The 26,449-nt window shown below is 42.0% G+C and overlaps 1 protein-coding gene and 1 long non-coding RNA gene across 21 annotated transcripts in view; one reads left to right on the top strand and one right to left on the bottom strand.

Moving 5' to 3' along the window:
- Positions 1-26,449, top strand: part of LOC105491713 (uncharacterized) — a 106,403-nt gene that overhangs the window by 38,934 nt on the left and 41,020 nt on the right. Inside the window, exon 3 of one of the 4 annotated variants that reach the window (XR_011614857.1) lies at positions 4,817-5,116. The exons of the other annotated variants lie outside the window; for them this stretch is intronic. This is a non-coding gene — a long non-coding RNA (uncharacterized lncRNA). Of the gene's footprint in view, positions 1-4,816; positions 5,117-26,449 lie in introns of those variants that run through there. 4 annotated transcript variants of the gene reach the window in all.
- LOC105491714 (uncharacterized) overlaps positions 1-26,449 on the bottom strand; it is a 279,924-nt gene that overhangs the window by 220,682 nt on the left and 32,793 nt on the right. For 14 of the 17 annotated variants that reach the window (XR_011614846.1, XR_011614844.1, XR_011614837.1 and 11 more), the window contains one exon: positions 18,869-19,031. The gene's annotated coding sequence lies outside the window, so the exon portion shown is untranslated. Of the gene's footprint in view, positions 1-1,213; positions 4,691-16,110; positions 17,891-18,868; positions 19,032-26,449 lie in introns of those variants that run through there. The other 3 variants (XR_011614854.1, XR_011614855.1, XR_011614852.1) reach the window with 3 other exon arrangements.

Here is a 26,449-nt window from a genome sequence, read left to right as displayed (position 1 = left end):
GGCTGGTCTTGAATTCCTGGCCTCAAGTGATCTGCCTGCCTTGGCCCCCCAAAGTGGTGGCATTACAGGCATGAGCCACTGTGCCCAGCAAGGTTCAACTAAATTTAGCATATATTTATTAAGGATATGCTGTATGCCAGGATCTAGTAATATAGAGGTCAGACAATCCTTGTCTTCAAGTAGACGAAAGTATAGCAACAGATACTCACATAGAAGAATTAATTGCCATAAAATGTGATAACTATATGTGCACAGTGTTATGAGAGGCCAAAAGTAAGAAAAAATCATTCTGCCTTGGGCTAGGGAGTGGGTCATGACGGGAGCATAGAAGAGGAAATACTTGATCTGGATCTTAAAGAATTCAGTAACGAATGGCTGAGAAGAGCAGCCCAGGAAGCTTGTCCAACTGACTAAGTGAGTGCCTCTTCTTTTTTGTGTTTATCTCATCCATAACCTAGACCTTCAGTGGAAAGAGCAACCTTCATACAAGAACTTTTTAAAAAAATAAACATTACAGAGGCAGATATTAAACATATCCGACAAATGAGTCATGCCCAGGGAAACAACCAACCACAAAAGACGCCATTTGTAAGGAACTGACTTAGTGGTTACTAACTTAATATCAGTGACCCACAGCCATTACTACTATTATTCCTACTGTTACGTACTGGTTTTAGACTTTAGTGTATTGTGATGTTTCAATGACCCGTTACTATTGAGCATTTCATGTGGCCTATTTGAATATATATCTTATTAAAAATGTTTTTCATTTATTTCACATATAATATTGGTGTAAGACACTTATAATCGCAATCTCTGGTAAAGGTAAGATGGCTACTGCTCATTATTGCCTGCTCCATGTATTTTTGGTATTTAATGAATATCTCTTTGAACTTTCTTGGGGGTGTCTTCTAACACAACACCTTTATAATTAGTAGAGATGTTGTTAAATTTGAAAATGATGCATCTTCACAGAGTACTAATTTTGTTTAATTATTATTCGGTTGCATTTAAGTAATTGTGTAAGTTTCAAATATAAGGTTTAAATGTATTCTAATACTAGAACAAACATAGATATATTACTCAACTTTTGATATATATAACATATATGTCAGCATTGAATATAAAATTCAAATAGTTTCTAGAATCATACAACAAATCTCTTTTAGATAAGAGAAAAAAAAATAAAGAACATCCAAACTAGAAAGAAGTCAAGTTATCCTTGTTTACAGATAAAATGGTCTTAGTTTTAGAAAAGAACTAAAGACTCCACCAAAAAGCTGTTAGAACTGATAAACAAATTAAGTAAATTTGTGGGATACAAAATCAAATACAAAAATCAGGAGGAATTCCCATAAGCCAACAGCAAACAATCTGAATAAAAGGAAATCAAGAAACCAATCCCATTTATAGTAACTACCAAGAAATAAAATACCTAGGAATAAAATCAAGCAAAGGAGAGAAAGAATTTTTTTTTTTTTGAGACAGAGTCTCACTCTCTCATCCACCTCCTGGTTTCAAGCTATTCTCCTGCCTCAGCCTCCCAAGTAGCTGGGATTACAGGTGCCTGCCACCACAGCCAGCTATATTTTGTATTTTTAGTAGAGACAGGGTTTCACTATGTGGTCAGGCTGGTCTTGGACTCTTGACCTCAAGTGATCCACCTACCTCAGCCTCCCAAAATGTTTGGGATTACAGGCATGGGCCACCATCCCTGTCCCAAAAAAAAAGAAAGATTTCTACAAGGAAAAAGATAAAGCACTGATGAAAAAAACTTTAAGATGACACACCCCCAAAAATGGAAAGATAGCCCATGTTCACAGATTGGAAGAATTAATATTGTTAAAATGTCCAGACTACCCAAAGTAATCTACAGATGCAATGCAAACCCTATCCAAATACCAATTACATTGTTCGTAGAAATAGAAAAAAAATCCTAAAATTCGTATCAATTCTGAATAGCTAAAGCAATCCTAAGCAAAAAGAACAAAGCTGAAGGCATCATACCATCTGATTTCAAAATATACTATAAAGTTACAGTAACCAAAGCGCATGGTACTGGCATAAAAACAGACACATAAACCAATGGAACAGAATAGAAAGCCCAGAAATAAACTCATGCATTTACAGCCAACTAATTTTCAAGAAAGGTGCCAAGAACATGCATTGGGGAAATTACTGTCTCATCAATAAATGGTGCTAGGAAAACAGGATATCCATATAGAGAAGAATAAAACTAGACTCCTATCTGTATTAATATATAAAAATCAAATCCAAATTAATTAAAAACTTAAATGTAAGGCCTGAAACTATAAAACTCCTAGCAGGAAACATTGGGAAAATATTTCAGAACATTTGTCTGGGCAAATTTTTTTTTTAAGTAAGATCCCAAAAGCATAGGCAACAAAAGCAAAAATTGATAAATGGGATTACATCAAACTAAAAGGCTTCTGCATAGCAAAGGAAACAATTAACAAAGTGAAAAGACAACCTACGGAATGGTGGGACACAAATTATGCATCTGACAAGAAATTAAGAACCATAATACATAAGGAACACAAACAACTCCACAGCAGTAAAAAAATCGATTTTATAATGAGCAAAAGATGCGAATAGGCATTTCTCAAAAGAAGACATCCAAGTGGCCAACAGGTCTATGAAAAATATTCAAAACCACTGTTGTCAGAGAAAAGCAAATCAAAACCATAATGAGATATCACCTTATCCCCACTGAAATGACTATAATCAAAAGACAAAAAATAACAAGTGCTGGTGAGAATGCAGAGGAAGAGGAATACTTTTACACTATTGGTGGGAATGTAAACTAGTACAACTACAAAAAATGGTAGGGAGATTCCTCAAAAAACTAAAAACAGAATTACCATGTGATCCAGCAATCCCACTGCTGAGTATATACCCAAAAGAAAGACAATCAGTATGTGAAGGAGATATCTGCATTCCCATGTTTATTGCAGCACTATTCACAATAGTCAAGACATGGAATCAGCCTAAGTGTCCATCAATGGGTGAATGGATAAAGAAAATGTGGTATATATACATAATGGAATATTATCTGGCCATGAAAAAAGATGAAATCATGTCATTTGCAGCAACATGGATGAAACTAGAAGTTATCAAATGAAATAAGCCAGGCACATAATTAGAAATACTGCATGTTTTCACTCATATATGGTGAAAAATACATTGAGGTAGTAAACAGAATGGTGGTTACTAGAGGCTGGAAAGGGGAGAGGAAAGGGGGATGAAGAGAACTTGGTTAATACGTACAATAACACAGTTAAATAAAAGGAATAACTTCTAGTGTTTGATAGCACAGTAGGGCAACTACAGTTAACAATAATTTACTGTAAATTTCAAAATACCTGGAAGATTGAGAATGTTCTCAATGCAAAGAAAAGATAAATGTTTGAGATGACAGATTTCCCAATTACCCTGATTTGAGCATTACACATTGTATAATTGTATGAAAATATCCATGTACCCCAAAGATATGTGCAACTATTATGTACCAATAAAAAAGGGGAAAACAGGCCTTAAACAATACAGAAGGAGCCAGACACAAAAGGCTGCATACTGTCTGAATCCATTTATATTTTGAAAAAGACAAAATTACAGGGGTACAAATTAGCTTGGTGGTTGACAGGGGCTGGGAGTAGAGGAAGGAAATTGACAGCAAAGGAGCCTAAGGAAATTTGGGAATGATGACAATATCCTTTACCTTCATTGTGATGGTGGTTACATGATTGAATGTATTTGTAAAAATTCAACCAACTGTACAATAAAAATTTTACTTATGTAAATTATATCTCAAACCTGACTTTAAGGAAAGTCAGGTTAGTCCAGGCTCCCTTTCCAGGAAAATTCACTGCTGCGTCCATTTTTTCTGATCTGCTTTTAAGAATACCTAGAAGGAAGAGTTTGAGAATTACTCATTTAATATCTCTTTAAAAGAGGGGTCTTGGAGTATGATTCTGCCTGAGTTAAACCCCAAGATCTTGAACAATTTAAACTTGAACAATAATTGTAGGCATAGAGGTATAGGGCACTTTCAAATTGTATAAAATAACAACATACCTACCCACAATATTTTATAGATACATAATCATTTATTCTAGCCTTGCGTAGCTTCTTTACTTGTGAAATATTCACTTGTGACTACAAGTGCATTAGTTTCCTAGGGCTGCTGTGACAAGATACTACACACTAGATGGCTTAAACAACTAGAAATCTATTTTCTCACAATTCAGGAGGCTGGAAGTCTAAGATCAAGGTGTCAGCAGGGTTAGTCTCTTTTGAGGTCTCTCTTAGGCTTATAGATGGCTGCCTTTTTGCTGTGTCTTCACATGGTCTTCCCTCTGTGTTCTAATCGCCTCTTCTTATAAGGACACCATTCATATTGGATTAGAGTCCTCCTTAATGAGTTCATTTTAACTTAATTGCCTCTTTAAAGGCCATATCTCCAAATGCAGTCACATTCTGAAGTATTGGGGGTTAGGACTTCAATATATGAAATTTGGGGAGATGCAATTCAGCCTGCTTCCCACCCCTTCCCTCTTCCACCAGGCACATTTTTCCTATTCCAGCCACCCTCCAACCACACTGCCTCTTCCAAGATGTAACTTTCTTCTTCTTGGTTTGCTTTGGTTACTTCCACATGTTGATCAAACATCTGTAAAAGGAAATCAAAGCACTAAGACACTGTAAAGATGCTAATACACTGTATGCAGGCCCAGGTGGAAAAAAGTGTGTCATTTAATGTTTGTATGTATTTGTTTGCTTTGGTATATTTCTACAGATCCTTCTCTTGAAAGGCTATATGGAGCAGCTTTGAACATCCAAACTATATTGGGAACATACCAAATATGTGGAACAGAAGCCTAAGTGCTGCCCATACCACACAGCCTTGTACTCACTGCTCCTACATATATAAATGAGTGAACAATGGTTGAATAGAAAATCTGCAGCAAGGCAACAATAGTCCAGTTTTTAACCTCAGCTTCTCTGTAGCTAACATGAATAATTCATGGTAAGTTGGATCCCTACAGTAATTTATCGATGAGTAGTGTAATCATTTATTTCAAGCTAAACACATTTCTCTGGCTCTGCTTCCTCTACCACAAGATATTCTGAGGCAGCTCTGGGAGAATTAGAAGCATGTTTCCCCTCCAGTATTTGCCTGGTCTCATAGAGCAGCAAATAGGAACATAAAGAGCCCAATCTGTATGTACAAAAGCAGTTGATGTAGACTACTTTTTGGTTCAAGTTTTGAGCAAACAATATACAGAGAACCCTTTGCACTTAATACTAAGACAAGGAAGTGATGAGCCCATCAAGGTTGGGTGTGAGGCATGGATGAGGATCGGTGAAGGACATAAAGTCAGGGTGATAACAAGTGAACGGGACCTACATAAGAAGGAAGGCAGAAACATTTCAGGTTACACCATAACATCATCAGGAAGGGACTGGATGAGTAATTGCAGCACCAGCTACCTTCTATTGAGTGTTTCTTACTCTGCAAGGCCTACACTAGGTGCTCTACATATCATGGGCTTAAGCTGAGCACAGCACTGCCATTTGCCTTGTAGGATCTCTCATTTGCAGATAAGGATAGTGAAGCTCTGTAAGATGCACTACATGGTGGAGTTAGAACCCAAGCACCGAGTTTTCCCTGATGCCCAAGCCCATTCTCTTTTGATATCCATTATAATGGTCCCACACTGTGGCTATAGCATTATGTTGTATTATGTGTTATTCATAGTTCATCATATTGAGTAGACAGGATGGACTTTCAGCAAACTGAGCAGAGTTTGTTTCTAAGTGTGGTTTCAATTCATCTCAAGTTTTCTTGTTTTTATTTGCCTATATAAAGTTCAAAGAAACCCTATCATGCAGATTCTGCTAAGAAGAAGATGCTTCAAGCAGAGAAATGCAGTTGACTTTTTCATTCAGGGTTCTAATGTCCAGAGTGGGCTAACTTTATTAAGGAGTGTAGGCCCTTTATTGAAAGGGGTGGGAAAGGTTCTATTTTGCAGCAGTTGGGAAGGCATGGTCTCTTCACAGGTGAGGTTGTTGTCTAGTGGGAGATAGAACAGACTGGGTTTCTGAATAAGTACCTGAATACATTCGATTTCAATATTCCCCAAGTGATTGAGGGGGTTGCTATAATGCTTGGTGCAAATTGGCAAGGTCAGTAGGGACAAGTGGGAAGAGTCCAAAAGAAGAAACCTGATGAAGGAAAGTGAATAGAAGAGAAGAAGGAGCACCAGGGGATGGCCACGGTGGCCATTGTAAGTGCCTTTGACCCAGACACTCAACAGAGCACCTAAGCCTAGATGGGTAGAGCTAAGATTGTTTTTGATGCCTGGGTTGAATCCAAAACTTCCAGCCAGATCTGCCTTTACTTGGGTGTCTTGGCTTTTGCATTCCCACAGCTGTGACTCAGACCTGTGTTTTCTGGGATGGGAAAGGAGTATGGCAAATTATTAGGTAAGAAGGGAAAAAAGAATAACTAGCAACCATTATTCCTGCACACTGGGAAAGAGGGTCCTGCCTGCCTGGCCCTGCCTCTCTTGGTGATTCATGCTGTGGTCGTGACAGTGCCTTTGACTCATCCAGCCTAGGAACCCAAGAATCAACTCTGACACTTCATTCCCATGCATGGCATACCTGGTCGTCAACACGGAGGAATTTTAATCCCAGACTATTTTTTGAGCCTGTTCCTTGCTCCATCCCACTACCAATGTGTTGAGTCAGGCCTTCCTCCTCTCTTATTTGGAGTAGTAAGAGTCTCCCAACTTGTCATCCTGCCTCCAGTCTACCCAGGCAGCCCATCCTCTGACCTTCCACCTGAGTGATCTTTCTGGAAAACAAACCAATCCCATCACTCCTCCCCTTCTTAATGCCAGAGTAGGATTCTCAACTGAAGACTACCCTGAACTCCAAGAATCCAGGGGCAAAATTACACATTTATGCCATGTAGCAGAGTTAGTTAGTGATTGATAAATATTCCTTGTGTATCCCCATATATTTCAGCCTCCTTTGCAGTCAGGTTGGAGCATGGGACTAATTTGATCAACTCAGTGTGGTAACATGCTATATTTCACAGTTATCTGTGGCTCTGATTAGAAGTCATGAAGGTTGGATGACTTTTTTGAATGGGGAAACAAATTAGTTACTTCTTACTAATTGCAATATTTGGGGGGATTAAAAACAAATCTATGAAGACACATGAGCCATAGGAAATAAAGTATTTAAAGAGAGTACTTAAGAATGAATATTGTGGACCACTGGCCTACAGAATAAAGTCCAAACATGATACTCACATCAAAGCAGATGAGACACAAAAGCCATTCTGGCTTTGTTGACAATAAAGTCTTGTTGCCCTGTGCTTTGCCAACCTGGACCTTGACTCATTATTTCCCAATTACGCTTTACATTTCCAGGTGGGCCTGCCCTTGCAACCTCTAGTCCCTCATCTCCAGCCTGTCCAATTCTCCCCTTATCCTGCAAGACCCAGCTAAAATGTTGAACTCAACCTTCTCTGTTGAATTCCCATTGTCCTCAGCCACAATTTTAGTCACAGTGCTTCTTTCATCATATTGGCATCCCTGACTGTTCGTTAAAATGTGAACTTCTCCCACACAGGTAGTGTCTCCTTCCCATCTCTGCACCCCCTGACACCCAGGATAGTGCCTGGCACAGAGGGGGCATTCACCAACTACAGTCTCCTTGGGGGTACTCTTCTAGGCTCCTTAGATGGGTAGGTTGCACGTGACGACGAGTAAACTATTTATCTAAGTGCCCCCTTGCTGTTCCTCAAGTGTGCCAAGCCTGCTCTCCCCCACAGCCCTCAAGTTTGCACCTATCTCTGCCCAGAACTCTCTCCAGACCTCACATACCCCTCTCCCCGACATCAGTCAGAGCGGCTTTCTCTGGTCCTTCTCCCTTTCTCTCCTTATTCTGCCTTGTGTCTTCACAGCACATCTGGTATATTTTATTTTGCATTTACTGCTAAGTCTGTTCATTGTCTCCCCCAAGTAGACTATAGGCTCTGTGAGGTCAAGGGCTTTGTCTTGTTCATTGCATACTAGTGAGTACTCAAAAAATATTTTTGAATGAAGAAATAATAAAGTTATCATCTTTTAACACATCATATCTGAAACCAAGCCTCATTTTTCAAGCATTCTTTTCATAAAGCCGTAAAACTTTAGATTAAGAAAGGAATTTAGAGGGTTTACTTGAGCTCTGTATTCTCATTCAACTGAGGTGGAAGCAGAGATCTCTGACAGCAAAATCCCTCGCCCCATGCAGCGCTGAAGCTAGAACCCTCGTCTGACTCCTGGGCTTGACTCCTAGCACAGTGTTTTGCGTGGTAATAAGCATTCAGTTAATCAATGAGTGTTAAGTTGAATTAAAACTAGAAAAGGCTGAGCAGTTTGATGCCTGTGTGTGCAGCTTTCTGCCCTGTAATAAACTGAGCTCAAAAGACATGGGCCTCTAGGGAGTTACTTGAGAAAACAGAAGTATAGCAGCTGGGGATCCAGGTTCTTACCCTGACACATGGACTCTGTTGGGCAGACCTAGACCAATTAACCATACAATTACCAGACCCTCCACGCTGCATGTCCCCCAGATCTGTAGACATAGCTGGCACTGTTTGCTGGTCACCAGTGGATGTTAAGGGTCAAAAGAGAAAAGGATCTCTCTTTTCGCCAGGAGCACTGACTGCTAGGGAAAAGCAAGAAATGCAACATCAGCCCACCATGGTAGGTAGTGGTTGAGGAGCCTGGGAACAAAAGCTCCTTCCCTTCTCAACCTCATACACTCTGGGCCAGTTACTAAAATTGTCTAGACCTTCACTTGGAAAATAAATCCTATAGTTAGGAATAACCAGGGTTTCATTACAAAGTTCTTGGCATATACTCCAGAACAAAATTATATATGGTAGTGGTGCAAATTGGCAATCAAACAGTGCCTTCTACAATGAGGGGCAAACATAATGAAACCTTAGTTTGGTAGATCATAACAAAATTGCTCATATTATTTCTTCATCTCTCCTTTAGATGGAAAAGTGTCACCTTTTCTATATGTTCTATGCCTATTTCAGCTTCTGCCCGCAGACTCTCAGGAATACAGAGAAATCTTTCTCTAAACACTCAAGATTAAATAGATTAGGAGATTTCCTAGCCTGACATATGGTTGTTCAACAAGGACCCAGTTTCCACCACTCTCCTCTTCTGCAGCATGGCAGACAACCATGAATAACCACAGGGTCCCAACCCCAGCCTTGGAGCTCACCTCATAATTCCTCATGATCCACAGAGTCTTCATAATCAACTGGAGCTGTTTAGATGTAATGAAATTATTTGCCCTCCTCAGTTTCAGTTGTATAAATCCAGGACCAGAATGTACAAACTGTCCTCAAACTTTTATCTATCTCTACATCATGCATTTCTAAATCAAAGGCAGTTGCCTGTCTTGCAGGATTTGTTTTCTTTCTTTTTTGTTTTTCTATTTTCCTCTAAGCATACAAGGAAGAACAGAGATTTCAACCATTATTTCTCAGTGAACGAAACATCAAACTATAAGTTTTCAAGTCGGCCATGACCTGGCATATCTCCGCTCTGTCTTTTGAAAACAAAGCCAAACAATCTATGGTACGGTCTCCTTAAGTTGTGTCCTAAATATACAGGGTTGTGCAAGATGCAATGTTTTGGTCAGTCACTAGGTGGCATCTAATTGAGGGACTGGGTGAACTCTCCCAGAAAGCATGTTTTAGAGCACACCACAGTTCTCCATTTTGGCTGCCATTGTTTGGTGGGCGTGTTGGAGTTAATCCATTGCCATCTGTCTTTATTTTGCTAACTTACTCAGTCGGACGCCACACAATTGAGTTCTGCAAATGTCGGCTCTCCAGTACAGCAATTACCGAGTCTCTCTCTAAACAATATCACCGCACAGCATTCTTCCTGCCTTGCCTAGAGCTTGAAGCATTCAGGCTCATTTTGACTTCCTTTGCTTATAGCGCTTGTCATCTTCAAAGAGAAAGAAAAATGGTCTGAACTCAAAGCCACAACAAGGCATGGCTTCTCTTTCCAAACTGAGAACATACCAATCAACGTGTTCCTATTACATAAAAACCCCAGGCAGCACAGCCAAGGATGTGGGCTTGTGCTTGTGCAGTCCAGGAAGACACCGCCTCCTCCTCCAGGACGCAGACAGAGTGCATTTTGTTGTTAATGATGATGTCGTTCTTTTAATATTTGAGGGACTGGTGGGAGAGGTGGCAAGTGAGGCATATGGAAGTAATAGGAGGAGGAAGGAAGGAGGGAAGGAAGGAAGGAAAGATGAAAGAAGGAGGGAAGGAAAGAAGGAAAGAGGGAAGGAAGGAAGGAAAGAGGAAGGAAGGAAGGAAAGAGGGAGAGAGAGGAAGGAAGGAAGGAGAAAGAAAGGAGAAAGAGAAAGAAAGAAAGAGAGAGAAAGAAAGAAAGAAAGAGGAGGGAGGGAAGGAAGGAAGGAAGGAGGGAAGGAGGAAAGGTAAGGGAAAGGGAAAGGAAAGGAAAGGAAAGGAAAGGAAAGGAAAGGAAAGGAAAGGAAAGGAAAGGAAAGGAAGGATATGGAGGAGTGGGGAGTAAGCTGATATTTGAAGGACCTAACTTCCATTGCTGTTTCAGAAGAGGGATGAATTAATTATCTCAGTAACCTAGAAATGGTGTTTATTTTCCATTGTTTGCTCATTTCATTCATTCATGTATTGTGTACTGAAGACCTACTTTGTGTGTCAGGCAGTGTATGAGATGTTCCAGATACAGGTAGGATCGATCCACCAAGAATCATTGTCCTCTTGGAGCTTACAATTTGTGGGGAGACAGATATTGATCAAGTAAACACAAGCATGATAGCTGTTGTGAAATAGACACAAAAACACACAGGGTGTTGCACAAGCACACAGTGGGTGCCCTGCCCTCGTCTGGGGGCCAGGAAAGGATCTCTGAGATAGGTGAAGATGAGGGGGTTTTTAGAGTATCATTCTTCTTTGTTGTACTCTCACATGCTAAATACTCTACTTTGCAATTAGCAGATGCTAGATTCATATTTGGTGACCAACTAGCAAGTGAGAAAGATCTAGCAGAATGAGAACCAGTGAAAATACAGCCCAGTCCCTGATGGGACTACTTCCTCCTTAATCCTTTGCTTTTGCCTTTTTTCCCCACCAAAATTATATTAAGATTTTCATCCATCTTTTATCTTTATTTAAGTCCATTTTGTTCAAAGTTTTCAATGCCTGGTAAACCAAAAGTGAATTAAACATTAACATATTAGTTTACATTGCTATCTACGGTAGTTCTTCAGAATTGATTCACTGTTTAAATTTTAGAAAATATGAGGCAATTTGGGGAGCGAAGAAGAGGAAGCAAGAAAAAAAAGGAACATACTGTGTTTGTCTTCTCCACTGTATTACTGTATTTTCAAATGTAATTTCTGTCTTCAGGGTTTCCACTATGAAGCAGAAGGAGTCCATATCCTATGTATTGACATAAGATTCAAGCAAAGGCAAGCCCACCAATATGGAGTTTTTGGGAACTGTAAGCTCCCTGAGTTTCATGATAGGTGCTGGAATAGGTGGATATTGTAAGGATGTAGTGTGGTCTCACTACTTACCAGTGCATTTGAGAGTGACCCATTCTTGTAGGACTTTATCTTGACAACCAAGTCTATTTGTCATTAAATATTTGTGGTCTGAGTCCTTTAAAGTCATTTCCTGGGAGAACTGCCTTGCCAGGTAGTTTGAAGACCAACCCCAGCTACACAGTAAAATAAGGAACCTTTGCCGTGCTTTATTTTGGTCTTAACTCATTGCTCCCCTAAGCTGAATCGGGAGTGTCAGGCAGCTGTCCTTCATGACAGTGAGATTCTCCTGCCTGAGGCTACAACCTTCCAGAAGGCTCAGGTGACTGGGGCCTTCCAGGGGGAGTGGCTGAGTCTGTCAGGTGGTCCCTGGGTAGAGCTGGGGTACCCTCTTCCTCCCGCCTCTCTGGGATCTGCCTACACTGTGGACCTGGTGGTGTCCTGGGGTGGGGGTGCAGAGGGCAAGTGGGGATACCAGGGGAAGAAGAAATGTCACTCGAGCTGTGGCAGACACTGGAGGGCCAGGCTCTGCACAACAGCCACTGTTACCATGGAAACTTCCAAGGAGACCGCCGAAGGCCACTAGAAGCAGCCCTGGCAACATTCTACCCTTTCTGACCTCTCATTACATTTGACGTAACTGACCAAACTCATTCTGGAGACTTCTCCTTCCTCGGTTTATGTGACATGAACTCTCTTGGTTCTGCTCCTCTCACCCCGAGTGACCTCTGTCAGCCTCCTTTGCAGACACTCACTTCACTCTCTCTTCATTCACTCTCTCTTCATTCACTCATTAATCACCGTTACAAAAACCCGGCATTAGGACCCCTGCTTTCTTTCTCCCCTTTTTTGCGATGTTTCTTCATTTTCTCGGTTTGAGCTATAAGCTTTCTAAAGAAGACATAGGTGGAGTTCAGCAAAGAGATGGAGGAAACGAGTGTTCACTGGTTGGTTGCTGCTTCCTCTGTACCTGTGGCCCCGCTGTCCTGCATGTGGTGCCTCTGCTCATCCCCAAGAAAACCCTGCAAGAGTGGTGGGTCCTTAGCCTTTGCTGTTTTGTACATGATGTTCCTTTTGCCTGTGATGTTCCTTTTGTCCGTGATGTTCCTTTTATCTGAAATTCTTTTTGATTTCTCCCTCCACTCACCTTCCAAATTTCTACTCCTTTTCAAAGCCCAGTTCAATTACTGTTTCCTTTGTGGGATCTGCCTGAACTCCCCAAGCCCCATTATTCTCTTTGTCTGAATTTCATGGCACGAATGTCATCCTTCTATTAGATTATTTACCACATTACAGTACAGAGTGTAGTTTGCAAATTTTCCTCCCTCTCCCCTAAGGTTGTCTTTGGGGTGCTAGAGGACAAGATGAGGTCTTATCTGTCTTGGCATCCTGACATCTATCACAGTGCCTAACACACAAGCAGGTGCTTCGCAAACATTCCTTTATCATGTAATAGCTAGTGTTTCTTAGCTCAGCGCATTATCTCAGGCAGTCCTTCATATAACCCTATGGAGTTGGTCATTATCCAATGAGGAGAGTGAGCTTTAGAGAAGTTAAATAAATTGCCCAAGACCATACAGGAAGAATCGGGACATGAACCAGGGCAGACTGAATCTCGAGTCCACACTGTGCTGCATGGTCACCCTCTGGAAGCCTGTGGTGTCCCCTCTGGCTGCTGCCCTATAGCGAGCAGAGACGATCACTGAGCCCAGGCACTTGTACAACCCAAAGGTGAAGAAAGCAGGTGTAGATGCGTGAATGAAAGGTGAAGGAGCAAGTGAGTAAACCCACTCTCTGGGTCTTTCATACAATCCAGCTTTCATTCCTGCTCATTAACCCTACCCTCTGCTCCTCCCTTTTAGTCCCATCAGTACCCCTCCAGCCCTGACCTCCCTTATCTCACTCTGACTTCCTGCAGCACCTCATTGATGGGTTCCTCAACCCACAGCTCTTTCCTCCTCTCTCCCTCCCTGTGCCACACAACACATACAACACCTAAAAATTAATTCTCAAGGCCTGTTGTCAGATCCACACTCCAGGATTGATTTTGGCTTCTGATTCATTGTTGAGTAAAAGCTCTGCACTCGAGGCTGTCATTTCTCTTCATATATCTGTTGTTCTAAACCAAGCAGCGTTGTTGACTGCCTCTGGCCTGTGATTTGCCTGTGTTGCCTCCAGATCTTTGCCTGAGCCATTCTTCTGTGTTTTGAACACCTGTCCCACATCAGGAAATGAGCTGGGTTCTGGGAATACAGAGATTAAAGCTTCAGTCTCTGATGCTCCCAGATTAGTGCGAGACAGCTGAAAGAGCAATAACAAGGTCCCAGCACTATGGCAGGTGTTTCAGAGGAAAGCCCAGGTTGCTATGGAAGCACCTAGGTCATCTACCTTCCCCATCTCCAGTAATCTCAGCCCTCAGCCCCTTTTCCATCTGACCCGACTCACCTCTCCTAGGGGACTTTCTGTGCCTGACCCTTCATCTGCTCCCCTCATTTATGCAAAATCTTCAGAATATATCTGTATTTGTTGATTTATTCATCTGCAACAATATATTTGCTGAACGTGCCTCCTCAACTGGTGAACTGTAATGGGGGAGGAAAGGATAAAAGAAGGCCGACTGGAAGAAATGAACATGGTGTGTCTTCTTAAGGAGGTTGGATCCCAGAGAAGGAAGATAATGGGAGAGAGAGAGGGGTGGCTTTTGTTGGGCTTCACCCTAACTACCCATTTATGGAGTATGTCTTGAAGAGAAAGGATTATATGTAACTCAAACCTGATCCACAAAACTTCTCTATTCCAAGCAACTTCATGTGGGACCCTTTAGAAGAGGAGACCACAAAGAGGATGCAGTGTCTATACAGCCGAGCTGACCACTGAGCACAGGCAGCATAGCCTTGGAACTCTCAGAGATACTGGGGCGGGGAGGGGCTCATACTGTGAAAGGAGGACCAAAGTCCCACAGGGGCATGCAGCTAAGCAAGCAAAATCTGGTCTGCAGTCATCAGTCTCACTTGCGTCTAAGGTTAATGAGGCCCGGGGAACACTCACAAGGAGTCTAGTTATGGCTCTGTAGTGGTTTACCCATTGACTGAAGCAAAACAGGCTCCATAGAAGATCCCAGGAGAAACAGAACAGCTGGTGAGGCTCACCTAGCCAGACCCATAACTTTTCCCACCATCCTGCCAGGCAAACCTTGTCATCCCAGCACCTGGATCCAAGACACTTTGCTGCCATGTTTCCTCAGATCTCATCCTCTCTCCCTTCCTGCTCAGAATTCCACATTTGTCACTTTCTGACCTGCATTTGACAACACTCAATGTTGTCTAATCTAACCAATATCTATGCTTCAGCCTTCTTGCCCTCAACTCCAGCGTGTTCCTCTCTGGCTCCAAGCCCCTTTCCCTCCTCCAGCCTTTTACAACCACATCACTCCATGTAAGTCACTTGTCCTTTGAACAAGCTGATCTGTAGGCTGAGGAAAGTCTCTACTTTCCTCGCAGAGGAAAGGGTGCTGGGAGCTGAGCTGTAGATGTTCTCTTTGCTGTCTGTCATTCTAGGGGATTGCCAACATTGGGCAGAGTCTCCTGCTGGCTGAAACTCTCTCATCACAAAGGATTTCATTTTATGTCAGCAGTTTCATAGGCTGAGGGGGTGGTAGAGATAAGAGAAACATGAAGAGAATAAGCCACAAATGACTAAACTCAAGATAGATTTAGGGCAGAGATGTAGAGATTTGGTAAAGGTCCAGAAATCTAAATGCTGGGTGTGCTTACTAAGTGTACCTGTGCATTAAGCTAAGCAAACGGATTCCCTGTCTCCTTGACAACCAGAATACAAACATGTCTTACCTGCATTATCCGTTCTCTTTGCCATAGCCAGTGCATAATTAGTTGGGGGAAAATATGCACGCAAGATGAAAGAGTCCATAGCTCTTAAACGATATTCATCCCTCATTGCTCTCTGGTGGACAGTTCACCTACTCAACCTCACTAACATCTCCCTTGCCTCATTTATCAGCCATGCCTTTCACTTACTGTTGGAAAGCTAGTATAGCCCTGCTTCTCCCTCTCAGTCAACACTATTTAAGGGACTGATAAGGAAATTCACTAGGAAGGTTTTTCTGGAAAGCTCTCTATTTATAGAAACACACTGAGATAGCCATAGACACTGACTGTTAAATAGCCTCCGCTGTGCATGAAGGCCATGTTGTCACCATCTTAGACAAGGAGGAGAGACCTTTCCTCCTCCTCACGGAGACCATACTCCTCTTTGCTGTCTCGGCATGCAATACCAGCCATGTCAGGGATTTGCCTAACAAGCTGGACAATTTCCAGGATATGGGAGGCAGCAGCCTCTAAATGCTTAGGGGTTTTAGGGGCCTGGTCTCCTAAGACAAGCAGCAACCAGAGTAAAGAAGTCAGCCCTCCTCAAAAAAAAAAAAAAAAAAAAAAAAAAAAAAAAAAAAAAGAAGTCAGCCCTGAGAAGATAGAATCTCGGCCCTCAAGTCTGGAATGTTCCTTCCCCTATGCCTATCCTCACCACCACAGCCCGGGGCTAATGGGTGGACTGTCAGCATGGGAGGACCATGTCCTGACTCCCTCCTGGTGGGACACAAAGGGCCTGAAGGCTGCATTTAGAGCGAGTCATCGCACTGAACACACACACACACCCCAGACTTGTACCACAGGGCAGAACCTCCCCAGGGGTGGAGGAGGAAAGGATGGGAGCCAAGTGGGTGAGAGGAAGAGAATAAACATCAGGGTAGGGGCCCTGGTTCTTCAAAACAAGTGTGAAGCAACAGGATGAAAGAATTAAAGTGGATTGTGCTTTGAGGCCCCACTCCTTGGTCGCTATGTCAGGTCTTTTCAGGATAAGTCTGAACATTGCGTGAAGAAGAGAAGGGGCGCGAACGTGTGTACATGCAATGGGTATGTACTCCATGTGGATCCTGTGTGCATGTGCTGGTGCTTCTGGTTGTGTACAAACCCATATGATGCTGCAGACTACACAAGCACTCCACATGTTAGCCTAACCACAGAACCATTGTCAAACCCAGCTCTAACGCGAAAAGCCTCTTCCACGAGTTGACAGAAACCATATTCAGGTTCACATTCTGGGAATCACTTAGCATAGCTGGAGGAAGGAGGAGAGTTAAGTAATGAGATGGAATGGAACAAAGAAAAATGTCTACCCATTGTCATCACCAACATCCTGGTGGGGAGGTCACTTGGTGAGGAAAAAATAGGACCCATTAGGAATGAGTTGGGATTGGATTCCTGGTGGCCTTCCCAGAAGGCATTCTGCTGTCTTGTGAGAAGCGGGAACCAGAGACAGAGAGGCTGGCTGTGCAGATTCCTTCCAACCCTGCCAGCAGTGGCTTAGTGTGAGGTGCAGGTGAATTTCTTGACAGGGATACGTATCTTGGAAGTGGTAACAGATTTATGGCAAGTAATTGCACAATAATAGCTGGCCTGAACAGAGTTCTTGAGCATTTGCCAGAACTCTGGATTACTACTATCAATTTACATAACAAACATTTTACACCTACTTATTGAGAATAACTAACTTTTATTGAAGGTCACATTCTGTTCTGAGCTCTACATATCTATTAATCTCCACAATAACTCTACGAAGTGGGTACTGTTGTTACCACTCGCATTCTACAGAGGAGGAAACTGAGGCATAGTGAGCTTAAGTAAGTTCCCCAAAGTCTCTCACGGTATGCAAAAGCCAGGGTTAGAAGGACATTTTATTTCAAATCCCACACTTTTAGTTAGTAAACATACCTGCTTCTTATATTTACTTTTGTACAAAGCTAGTACAAATAGTAGGCATTCGAAAGAAGCTAAAAAATCATGATCCCTACCTTTAAAGGAGTTTATAGTCGGGGGAGAAACAGGCAGTGCTGCCTTCTGACTTAAGCAAATTTAGCCATTCAGAAAATTTCAGGTTCTTTTTACAACGACTGGTAACCTCTTGAGGTCAGAGACTTGTGGGGAACTAAAAATCCCCTCCCTATGACCTCAAAAATGTCTAATTGAACCCCATGTGACATATAGATGCATATCGGCAAGGAAGCACAAATACACTCATTCAACTTGTTCAGCAGTTTGGAGAAGACCCACTCTGGCCTAGGCACTCCAGCAAGCACCGTGTATTGAAGACTCCAGCTGGGGCAGATGTCTTGATAGTCCTAGGACAGTGCTGGACAGTTCTGGGTGGGATCAGGCAAGAGGGTCCTCTGTGAAGGAAGGGACAGAGGGCCATGGGCTGACTGTGGGTCTAGATTTACCATCTTCTTGTGCCTTGTTCATAAAGGAGAGCGAAGTCAGTGCAATATGTCTAACTACTCACCAGTCTTGACACTATTCATATTACCAAAGAAATGATTTCACTGAAGATGTGGGGAATGCTAGATAATGCCCTGCAGATTCTTGTTCATGATCAGGCTCCTTAGGGACTGGCTCACCACCCCATAGTGTTGCTTCTGATTTGCTGCTTAGGCTTCCTGTTTCACAGGTCCCACCTGATTACCTCCATGTGTTCAAAATCAGCACCACTGAGTCATTTTGTTGTACTATGCCTTTCCCAAATGGTACTTTGTTGTTCCAAATTAAAATAATTGGCCTGGTGCAGTGGCTCACACCTATAATCCCAGCAATTTGGAAGGCCAAAGCGGGAGGATTGCTTGAGCCCAGGAGTTTGAGAACAGCCTGGCTAATACAGTAAGACCTCGTCTCTACAAAAAATTTAAGAATCAGCTGGGCGTGGTGGTGTGCACCTGTAGTCCCAGCTACCCTGGAGTCTGAAGCAGAAGGATCGCTTGATCCCAGAAGGCAAAAGTTGCAGTAAGCCGTGATCACACCACTGCACTCCAACCTGGGCAACAGAGCGAGACCCTGTCTCAAATAAAACTGAAAAATATAAAATAAAATAACAGAGAACATCCCATAATATAAGAAACATTGTTAAGGACCTGAATGTAAGGCAAAGCTCTCTATATGAAAGGATACTTTGGGGGAAAATATGCCCTATATTTGTTTGCTTACTGTCATAGAAGAGCACCTAGTGTGTGCCTGACATACAGTAGGTGCTCAATAAATGTGAGTTTTCTTCCCTCCCTCACTATCTCACTTAGTTTCATGGAAGACACTATGAGGAAGCTATCATATTTATTTTATAGACAAGAAAACAAAAGTTTAGAGTTTAAGTAACTTACCTAGTTCATGTGACTACAAAGCGGCCACTCTGGTTTCCAACTGGAGCGCCCATGCTGTTCCTAGGATGGATACTGCCTCTCTAATCATCATAGCTGAGCTTTGCAGGTGTGCATTGACAAAGCCCTTCCACATGCCCCGTGTCACTGGATCCTCAGAACACTCCTGTAATATCAGAATCATTATTTTCTTCAATTTTAAGTGAATGAAGCACCTTGGGGAATTATAGCAGTCTGCCCAGGTTTTCTAACGTAGCAAATGGGTCCATCGGGATTTGAGCCTGTGTTTTAACTATTGCCCAAATCTTCCCTTTTGGTACCACACTATGTGGCATCTCAGCGTGGCACCCAAGGACGGCTAAAGGGTGAGCGTAAACTGAGCGATGGGGGCCCAGTTCACAATCCGACTGGCTCATCAGTTTCAGAGCAGCCCTTAAATCCTATCTCAGCCCCATGGAGAGGCCACTTTAAATAATTATAACCAACGTTTTCATTACATGCTATTGTTTATAAAATACCTATCTTGTGTTCTCATTTTGAATGAAGAGCTACTGCATTCAAAAACAGAACAGTAAGGTGACGATATTTTTCAAGCTGGCTAGGCCCAGCCCTAACAATATGCTTAGATGCCGAATCAATTTCCACATCCTGAAGGCCACTTTCCTAAGTGACAGTGAGTTTTCTTGCTTCACTTCATCTCATTGAAGTTACCTTGATCCTCTAGGTATAATATTCTTGATCTTTTAAAAACAGATTTGCTGTATCATGATTATACAAACAGTATATACCTTTTGAAAATAATTTAGAAAATACAGGATAGAATAAAGAAGAAAGTAAGCATTTAACAAGTATCCCACTTACCAAGATATGGTAACATTAATGTCTGGTATATACTTCCTGTGTGTGTGTATAATGGCTTCATAATATTTCATCAAATATACATGTATGTGCATACCATTATTTATGTAAACATTCCATCCCTAATTCCTAATTAACGAACGTTTGCTGCTTGGTTTCTTTTCAATGCATATACAACATTTCAATGAAAATCTTTGAGCATTCATCTTTGTGTACTTGTCTCATTTCCTAGAAATGGAATTACTGTTCATGGGAATATACTTTTCAAAGGTTTTTAAAAGCATGTCGAAAATTACCCTCCCAAAAAGTTGAGTCTATTTATACGCTCACCAGGACAGCATAAGCATATACCTTTCCCACACTGCTGCAACAGTGAGAATTAGCAAACCTTTATTCTTTAACAGCTGGTAGGGAAAAACAGTAACTTTGTTCATGTTTCTTTCACTACTTACAAAGGTGAACATCTTTTTATTGGTGTATTAGTAAGACGATCATATCATTTATTGTCCAATCTGGAGTATTTTAAGAGTAGAAGTGGGTACTGACTGGAGGATCAGTGAGAGCTTATGGTCACACTGTGGCTGACCACTTGCATTTCTTAGTTTGAGAATTCCTTGTTTGTAGCTTTTTCTTACTTTCCTATTGAGTTGTCTGCTCTTAATTACATAAAGGTCATGTTATAATAATAACAATAATCCTTCGTAATTTGTGTAAAATATATATTCCCTGTAGGTCACTTATTTTATTTTTAGTTTTGAAAGCAATACAAAAACATAGTTTTTAAAGTTTGCTTCAGATTTCTTAATTTCAACTCTTTTGAGACTATTGTAGATTCTCATGCAATTATAAGAAATAATATAGACAATCCTCTTGACTCGTTACCAAGTTATCTTCAGTGGTAACACCTTGCAAAGCTATGGCACAATATGCCAACCAGCTGTTGGCATCAATGCCTCGTGTTGCTCTTTTAGAGTCACACCCACTACCTTTCCACCCTCTCCTTAACCCCTGGCAACCACTAATCTGTTCTCCATTTCTATAATTTTGTCATTTCTAGACTGTTACATAAATGGAACTATACAGTATGTAACATTTTGGGATTTTTTTTTTTTCCACTCAGCATAATTCTCTGGAGATTCATCCAGTTTGTTGCATGTATCAGTAGCATGTTCCTTTTTATTACTAAGCAGTATTCCATGGTATAGATGTATCCCAGTTTGCTTAACCATTCACCCTTTGAGTAATATCTGAGTTGTTTCCAGTTTTTGCTACTACAAAAAGGCTGCAATAAATATTCACATACAGATTTTTGTATGAACATAAATCTTCATTTGTCTAGGATGAATGTCTAGGGGTATGATTGCTGCCTTACACAGTAGTTGCATGTTTAGTTTTTTTAAGAAATCGCCAAGCTGTTTTCAGAGTGTCTGAGCTATTCTATATTCCCCCCAGCAATGTATAAATCATTCGGTTTCTCTGCATCCTCACCAGCATTTGGTGTTGTCACTATTTTTTATTTTAGCTCAGCTAGCTGGATAGTGATATCTTATTGTGGTCTTCATTTGCATTTCCCTAATGGCCATTCATATTGAATATCTTTTCATGTGCTTATTGCCATTTATCTCTCTTCCTTGGTGAAATATCTCTTCATATCTTTTGCCCATTTTCTGACTGCGTTGTTTGATTTTTGCACTGTTCTATTGTGAGAGTTCTTTGTATATTCAGATATTAGTCCTTTGTCAGATATGTAGTCTGCAAATATTTTCTCCCACTGTGTATCTTGTCTTTTCTTCCACTTAATACGGTCTGTCACAGAACAAAATTTTGACATTTCTAATTAATTAACTTTTCCTTCATGGATTGTACTTTTGATATTAAGTCTAATGACTCTTTGCCCTGTATCCTAAAAATATTCTATTTTATTCTAACAGTTTTAGAGTTATACATTTAACAATTAAGTTCATAATTTATTTTGTATTAATTCTGTGTAAAGTGTGAAAGTTAGATTGAGGTTCAATTTTTGCCTATGGATATGGCTCCAGAGCCATCTTTCTTGCTTTTTAAAAATTTTTTTTCAACCTTTATTAAAAACCAATAGAGAATATTTGTGTGGGTCTATTTCTAAGTTCTCTGCTCTGTTCCATTGGTCCATGTGTCTCTCTCTCCACCACTAACACATAAGCTTTTTTTTTTTTTTGAGACGGAGTCTTGCTCTTGCCCAGGTTGGAGTGTCATGGCACAATCTCGGCTCACTATGACCTCCGCCTCCTGGGTTCAAGTGATTCTCCTGCCTCAGCCTCCTGAGTAGCTGGGATTACAGGTATGCACCCCGACGCCTGGCTAATTTTTGTATTTTTAGTAGAGATGGGGTTTTGCTATGTTGGCCAGGCTGGTCTTGAACTCCTGACCTCAAGTGATCTGCCCACCTCAGCCTTCCAAACTGCTGGGATTACAGGCATGAGCCACTGCACCTGGCTATATAATCTTGATAACTGTAACTGTTTAATAAGTCTTGAAATCTGATAGGTTGATTCCTCTTATTCTTCCTTTTCAAAATTATTTTAGCCATTCTAAAGTTTTTGCCTTCCAATATAAATTCTAGAATAATCTTGTTTAGGTCTACAAAAATCCTGCTGAGGACTTGATAGAATTGAGCTAAGCCTTATAGTGGGTGGAATTATGGTAGCTCCAAAAATATATACACGTCATAATCTCTGAAACCAGTGAATGTGAGCTCATTTGGAGAAGGGGTCTTGCCAGAGTAACTAAGTTATGGATTTTGAGATGAGATCATCCTGGATTATCCAAGTGAGACCTAAATCCAGCAAAAAGTGTCCTTATAAGAGACACATAGAAGAAGACAGAAGAGGAGGAGGCCATGTGATCATCATGGAGGCGGAGATTGGATTGGTGAGGCCACAAGCCAAGGAATGCCGACAGCCACCAGAAGCTGGAAAATGCAAGAAAGAATTCTCCCCTGGGGCCTTTGAAGAAAGTACTTGAGTGCCAATACCTTGACTTTAAAGTTCTGGCCTTCAGAACTGGGAGAGAATAAATTTCTCTTATTTTAAGCCACTCAGTTAATAGTAATTTGTTCCAGCAGTTATAGGAAACCAATAAAAAGCTGTATATCAAAATACGTTACAAGATTTTGGATTTTATCTAAACCTGTTTTTAGCTGGCTTCTTCTGACCCTGCTTTGGAGGGGTGGTGGGTGGGGGATGGAAGTCACCTCCTTGTTACTGTCAAATGGAGCTAGAAATCCAGGTCCATCACTCAGCCTATATAAGCACCAGAGATGGCAGTTCCTTGCTGCTGCTGGGTGAACATGAGAGTTAGTCTCCCCATATAATCTCCACTGACACTGTTGGTGGGGAGTGGGAGACTTTTGTACAGGCCAGTGGACATGCAAGTCTTGGTTCCCTATGTGGTCTTCTCTGACAGTACTGCACTGGGGGATGGGGGTTCCTAGTACAGCCTTACAGAAGGGGAAGTGTAGGTTCTCCACCAGGCCTTCACTGGCATGGGTAGGGGTGGGAACACAGTTTTTTCTAAGGTGTTTGGCTAAAATACAGCAGAGCGGTTATTGGCTAAAAGTCTGTCTTTCTAGACTGCCGCTTTCCTCTTCCTTTGGCTAGAGAGAGCAGGCTTTCCTTGGGGCTTTTGTCAGGGGCCTGGGGTCTGCTCCTATTAGCCTTTCTGGGTTCTCAGAAAGGCTTTCTCAGGCTTGGAGCTGAGCTGGCTTCCTCAGCTCCAAGCCTGGGGTAAATGAAGCAAAAGGAAAACTCAGGGAACTCACCACCATGTCATTTCACAGGTCCCGAGGTCCCTAGCTGCTCATGCCTCCTTCTCCCCACCTTTCAGAAACATCTCATGTTTGTTTTAGATTGAATATCCAGGGATTTTAGTTGTATTTAGTGAAGAAATAGGGAAAAGTACATCTACTCCATCTTCCTAGAAGCAAACGTTTATTTTATTTTTTAAAAATAACTAACACAACCTAAAGAAAACATCACAGCTCCTCGCTGCTCCAGCCTTACCCTCACTGCAGTCTCCATAAGTAACTGCTGCGTCTCCAAGTGTCTGCAGGCAGCATAATTCAAAACAGAAGGCTCACGTCTTCCACTTCATGATTCAATTTAAAGTAACTATTTTAAAGTAGGTACTATATTTACCTGTATGGTTCAAAAAGGCATATAGAGAAAAATCTCCTTCCCATTCTTATTTCATAGATACTAAATTATCTTCCCTAGAGGCAACCAATATTAGTATCCTCCTGTGCATGTTTCCAGAGATATTTTATGCATAGATTTGCAAGTAAATCATGCCTCTTGGGATAAAATGTATTATGGTTTCCAGTTATTGATACCCCCTCTCCCAGTAAAGAGGAATGCCCTCTTTCCTCATTGCTGGCTGGGCAGTGCCTTCTGGAAGGAGGCACTTCTGGAAGGAGTGGAAGGAGTATACCTGCCCCCCCATAAACAGACACACCCCTGTGACTCACTCTGACCAATGAAATGTGAACAGAAGTCATGTATGCCAGTTCTAGGCAGAAAGTCTAAAGCCATCATGGGCTTCCACTCCCTTCTGGCTCTTTTTCTCTGCCATGAGAACAGATGTGCAAGCAGCTGCTCTTCCAGCCTGGGTTTCATATGTTTTGTGGAGCAGTCTCAGCAAACTCACAGCCACCGTATTAGTTAGCTATTGCTGCATAACAAATCACCCTAAAATTGAACAGCAGCGTACATAAAACTATTTACTGTCTCACAAAATTTCTGAAGGTCAGGAATCTGGAAGCAACTTAATAGGGTGATTCTGGCTCAGGGTCTCGTAAGGTTGCAGTCGAGCCGCCAGTGGGTCTTCAGCCATTTGAAGGCTTGACTGGGGCTTAGGCATCTGCTGCCAATATGACTCCTTTGTATGGACATCTGCAGGAGGCCTCAATTTCTTGCTAGTTGTTACCAGGAGATCTCAGTTCTCACCACATGGGGCTCTCCATAGAGCCACTCAACATGGCAACTGATTTCCTCCAAAATAAGTGATCCAAGAAAGAGAGAGACAGCATGTGCTCAGGATAGAAGCCATAGTGTCTTTTTTTTTTTTTTTTTTTTTTTTTTTTTGAGACGGAGTCTGGCTCTGTCGCCGGGGCTGGAGTGCAGTGGCCGGATCTCAGCTCACTGCAAGCTCCGCCCCCCGGGTTTACGCCATTCTCCTGCCTCAGCCTCCCGAGTAGCTGGGACTACAGGCGCCCGCCGCCTCGCCCGGCTAGTTTTTTTTGTATTTTTTTTAGTAGAGACGGGGTTTCACCGTGTTCGCCAGGATGGTCTCGATCTCCTGACCTAGTGATCCGCCCGTCTCGGCCTCCCAAAGTGCTGGGATTACAGGCTTGAGCCACCGCGCCCGGCCCACAGTGTCTTTTATTACCTAGTCTGAGAAATGGTATCGCATCACTTCTGTAGTGTTGTGTTGTATTCTGTTGGTTGTAGAATACCAACTCTAGTGCCATGAGGGAGGGGACAACAGCCAAGAGGCAAGGATCACTAGGGCTGTCTTAAAGCCTGGCTTTCACAGCCACAGACAGGAGGACTAAGGGGGGAAAAAAGCATGCTTTTAATATGTGGGAATCAGTTGTTGCCTCAATATAACCTATCAAAAGCTCACTGGTACACTACATATCTTTGTGTATAAATAGTTTGCATTCAATGTATTTGTACCTGCTGATACCTTTGTACATGCCGTGTCTTTCTCTAACAGATCCAGATTCAATACTTACTAAATGCCAACAATGAGACGGAGAATAGTATGAGGTGCTGTACTTATTTTCACAACAACCCTGTGAGGGAAGCCTCATTTATTATTATTGCTGATCCTATTTTCTAGATGAGAAAACTGAGCTTCAAAGATTCCCTGTAGCTGGGCTCAGTGGTGTGAGTCTGTAATTCCAGCTTCTTTGGAAATTGAGGCAGGAGGATGCCTTGAACCCAGAAGTTGGAGGGTGCAGTGAGCTATGATTGCACCACTGAACTCCAGTCTGGGTGACAGAGCAAGATGAAGAAGAAGGAGAAGGAGGGGGAGGAGGGGGAGGGGGAGGAAAGAGTCTCACCAAGAAGGCGTTACCTGAGGCCCCATAACTAATAAGTGCCATGGCTAAGATTTAAATTTCTTCCTAAAGATGAGCCACTCCCTGAATGCCTCCCTGATTTCCCATTCCCGCCCAAGCCACCTACTGCTCAATACTCCCACCAATGGCCAAGTATCATCTCCTCACTACCACTGAAACTCTTAAGAAAGCAGAATTCATGCAAAAGGAACAAGGGGGAGACACTCCCTCCTGCAGGATGGTGACTTGGTGCCTCTGGGATTTGCTATGAACACCATGAGAATCAATCAATACCTTTGTCCATATAGACAAATTTATAAAAGGTGGACAAATCCACCTTGTTTGAAGAAGCAAATTGGCTGTGGTTTGCTGACCTAAGAACCTACTTAACCCTTATAGTACAATTTATATTGGCAGATGCAATGTGAGTTCATACCATTGACTTAGAAATGAACTTGTGCAATGCACATATTTGGAGACTTGCCTCTTCCACCTGTGTATGCATGCATGCAACTGTGTGTACCTTGTTCTTGCACTATACTGGAAGTTCAGTAGGGGTAGGGATCACACTTGTTTTGTTGGCTTGTTTTTTTCCCTGCAGCACTGGAGCATCCCTTTGGCCAGAG

The sequence above is a fragment of the Macaca nemestrina genome, chromosome 16, assembly GCF_043159975.1.
Source record: "Macaca nemestrina isolate mMacNem1 chromosome 16, mMacNem.hap1, whole genome shotgun sequence".
NCBI lineage: Eukaryota > Metazoa > Chordata > Mammalia > Primates > Cercopithecidae > Macaca > Macaca nemestrina.
The sequence above is the reverse complement of the archived record's forward strand: the minus strand, read 5'-3'. Positions and strand labels throughout refer to the sequence as shown.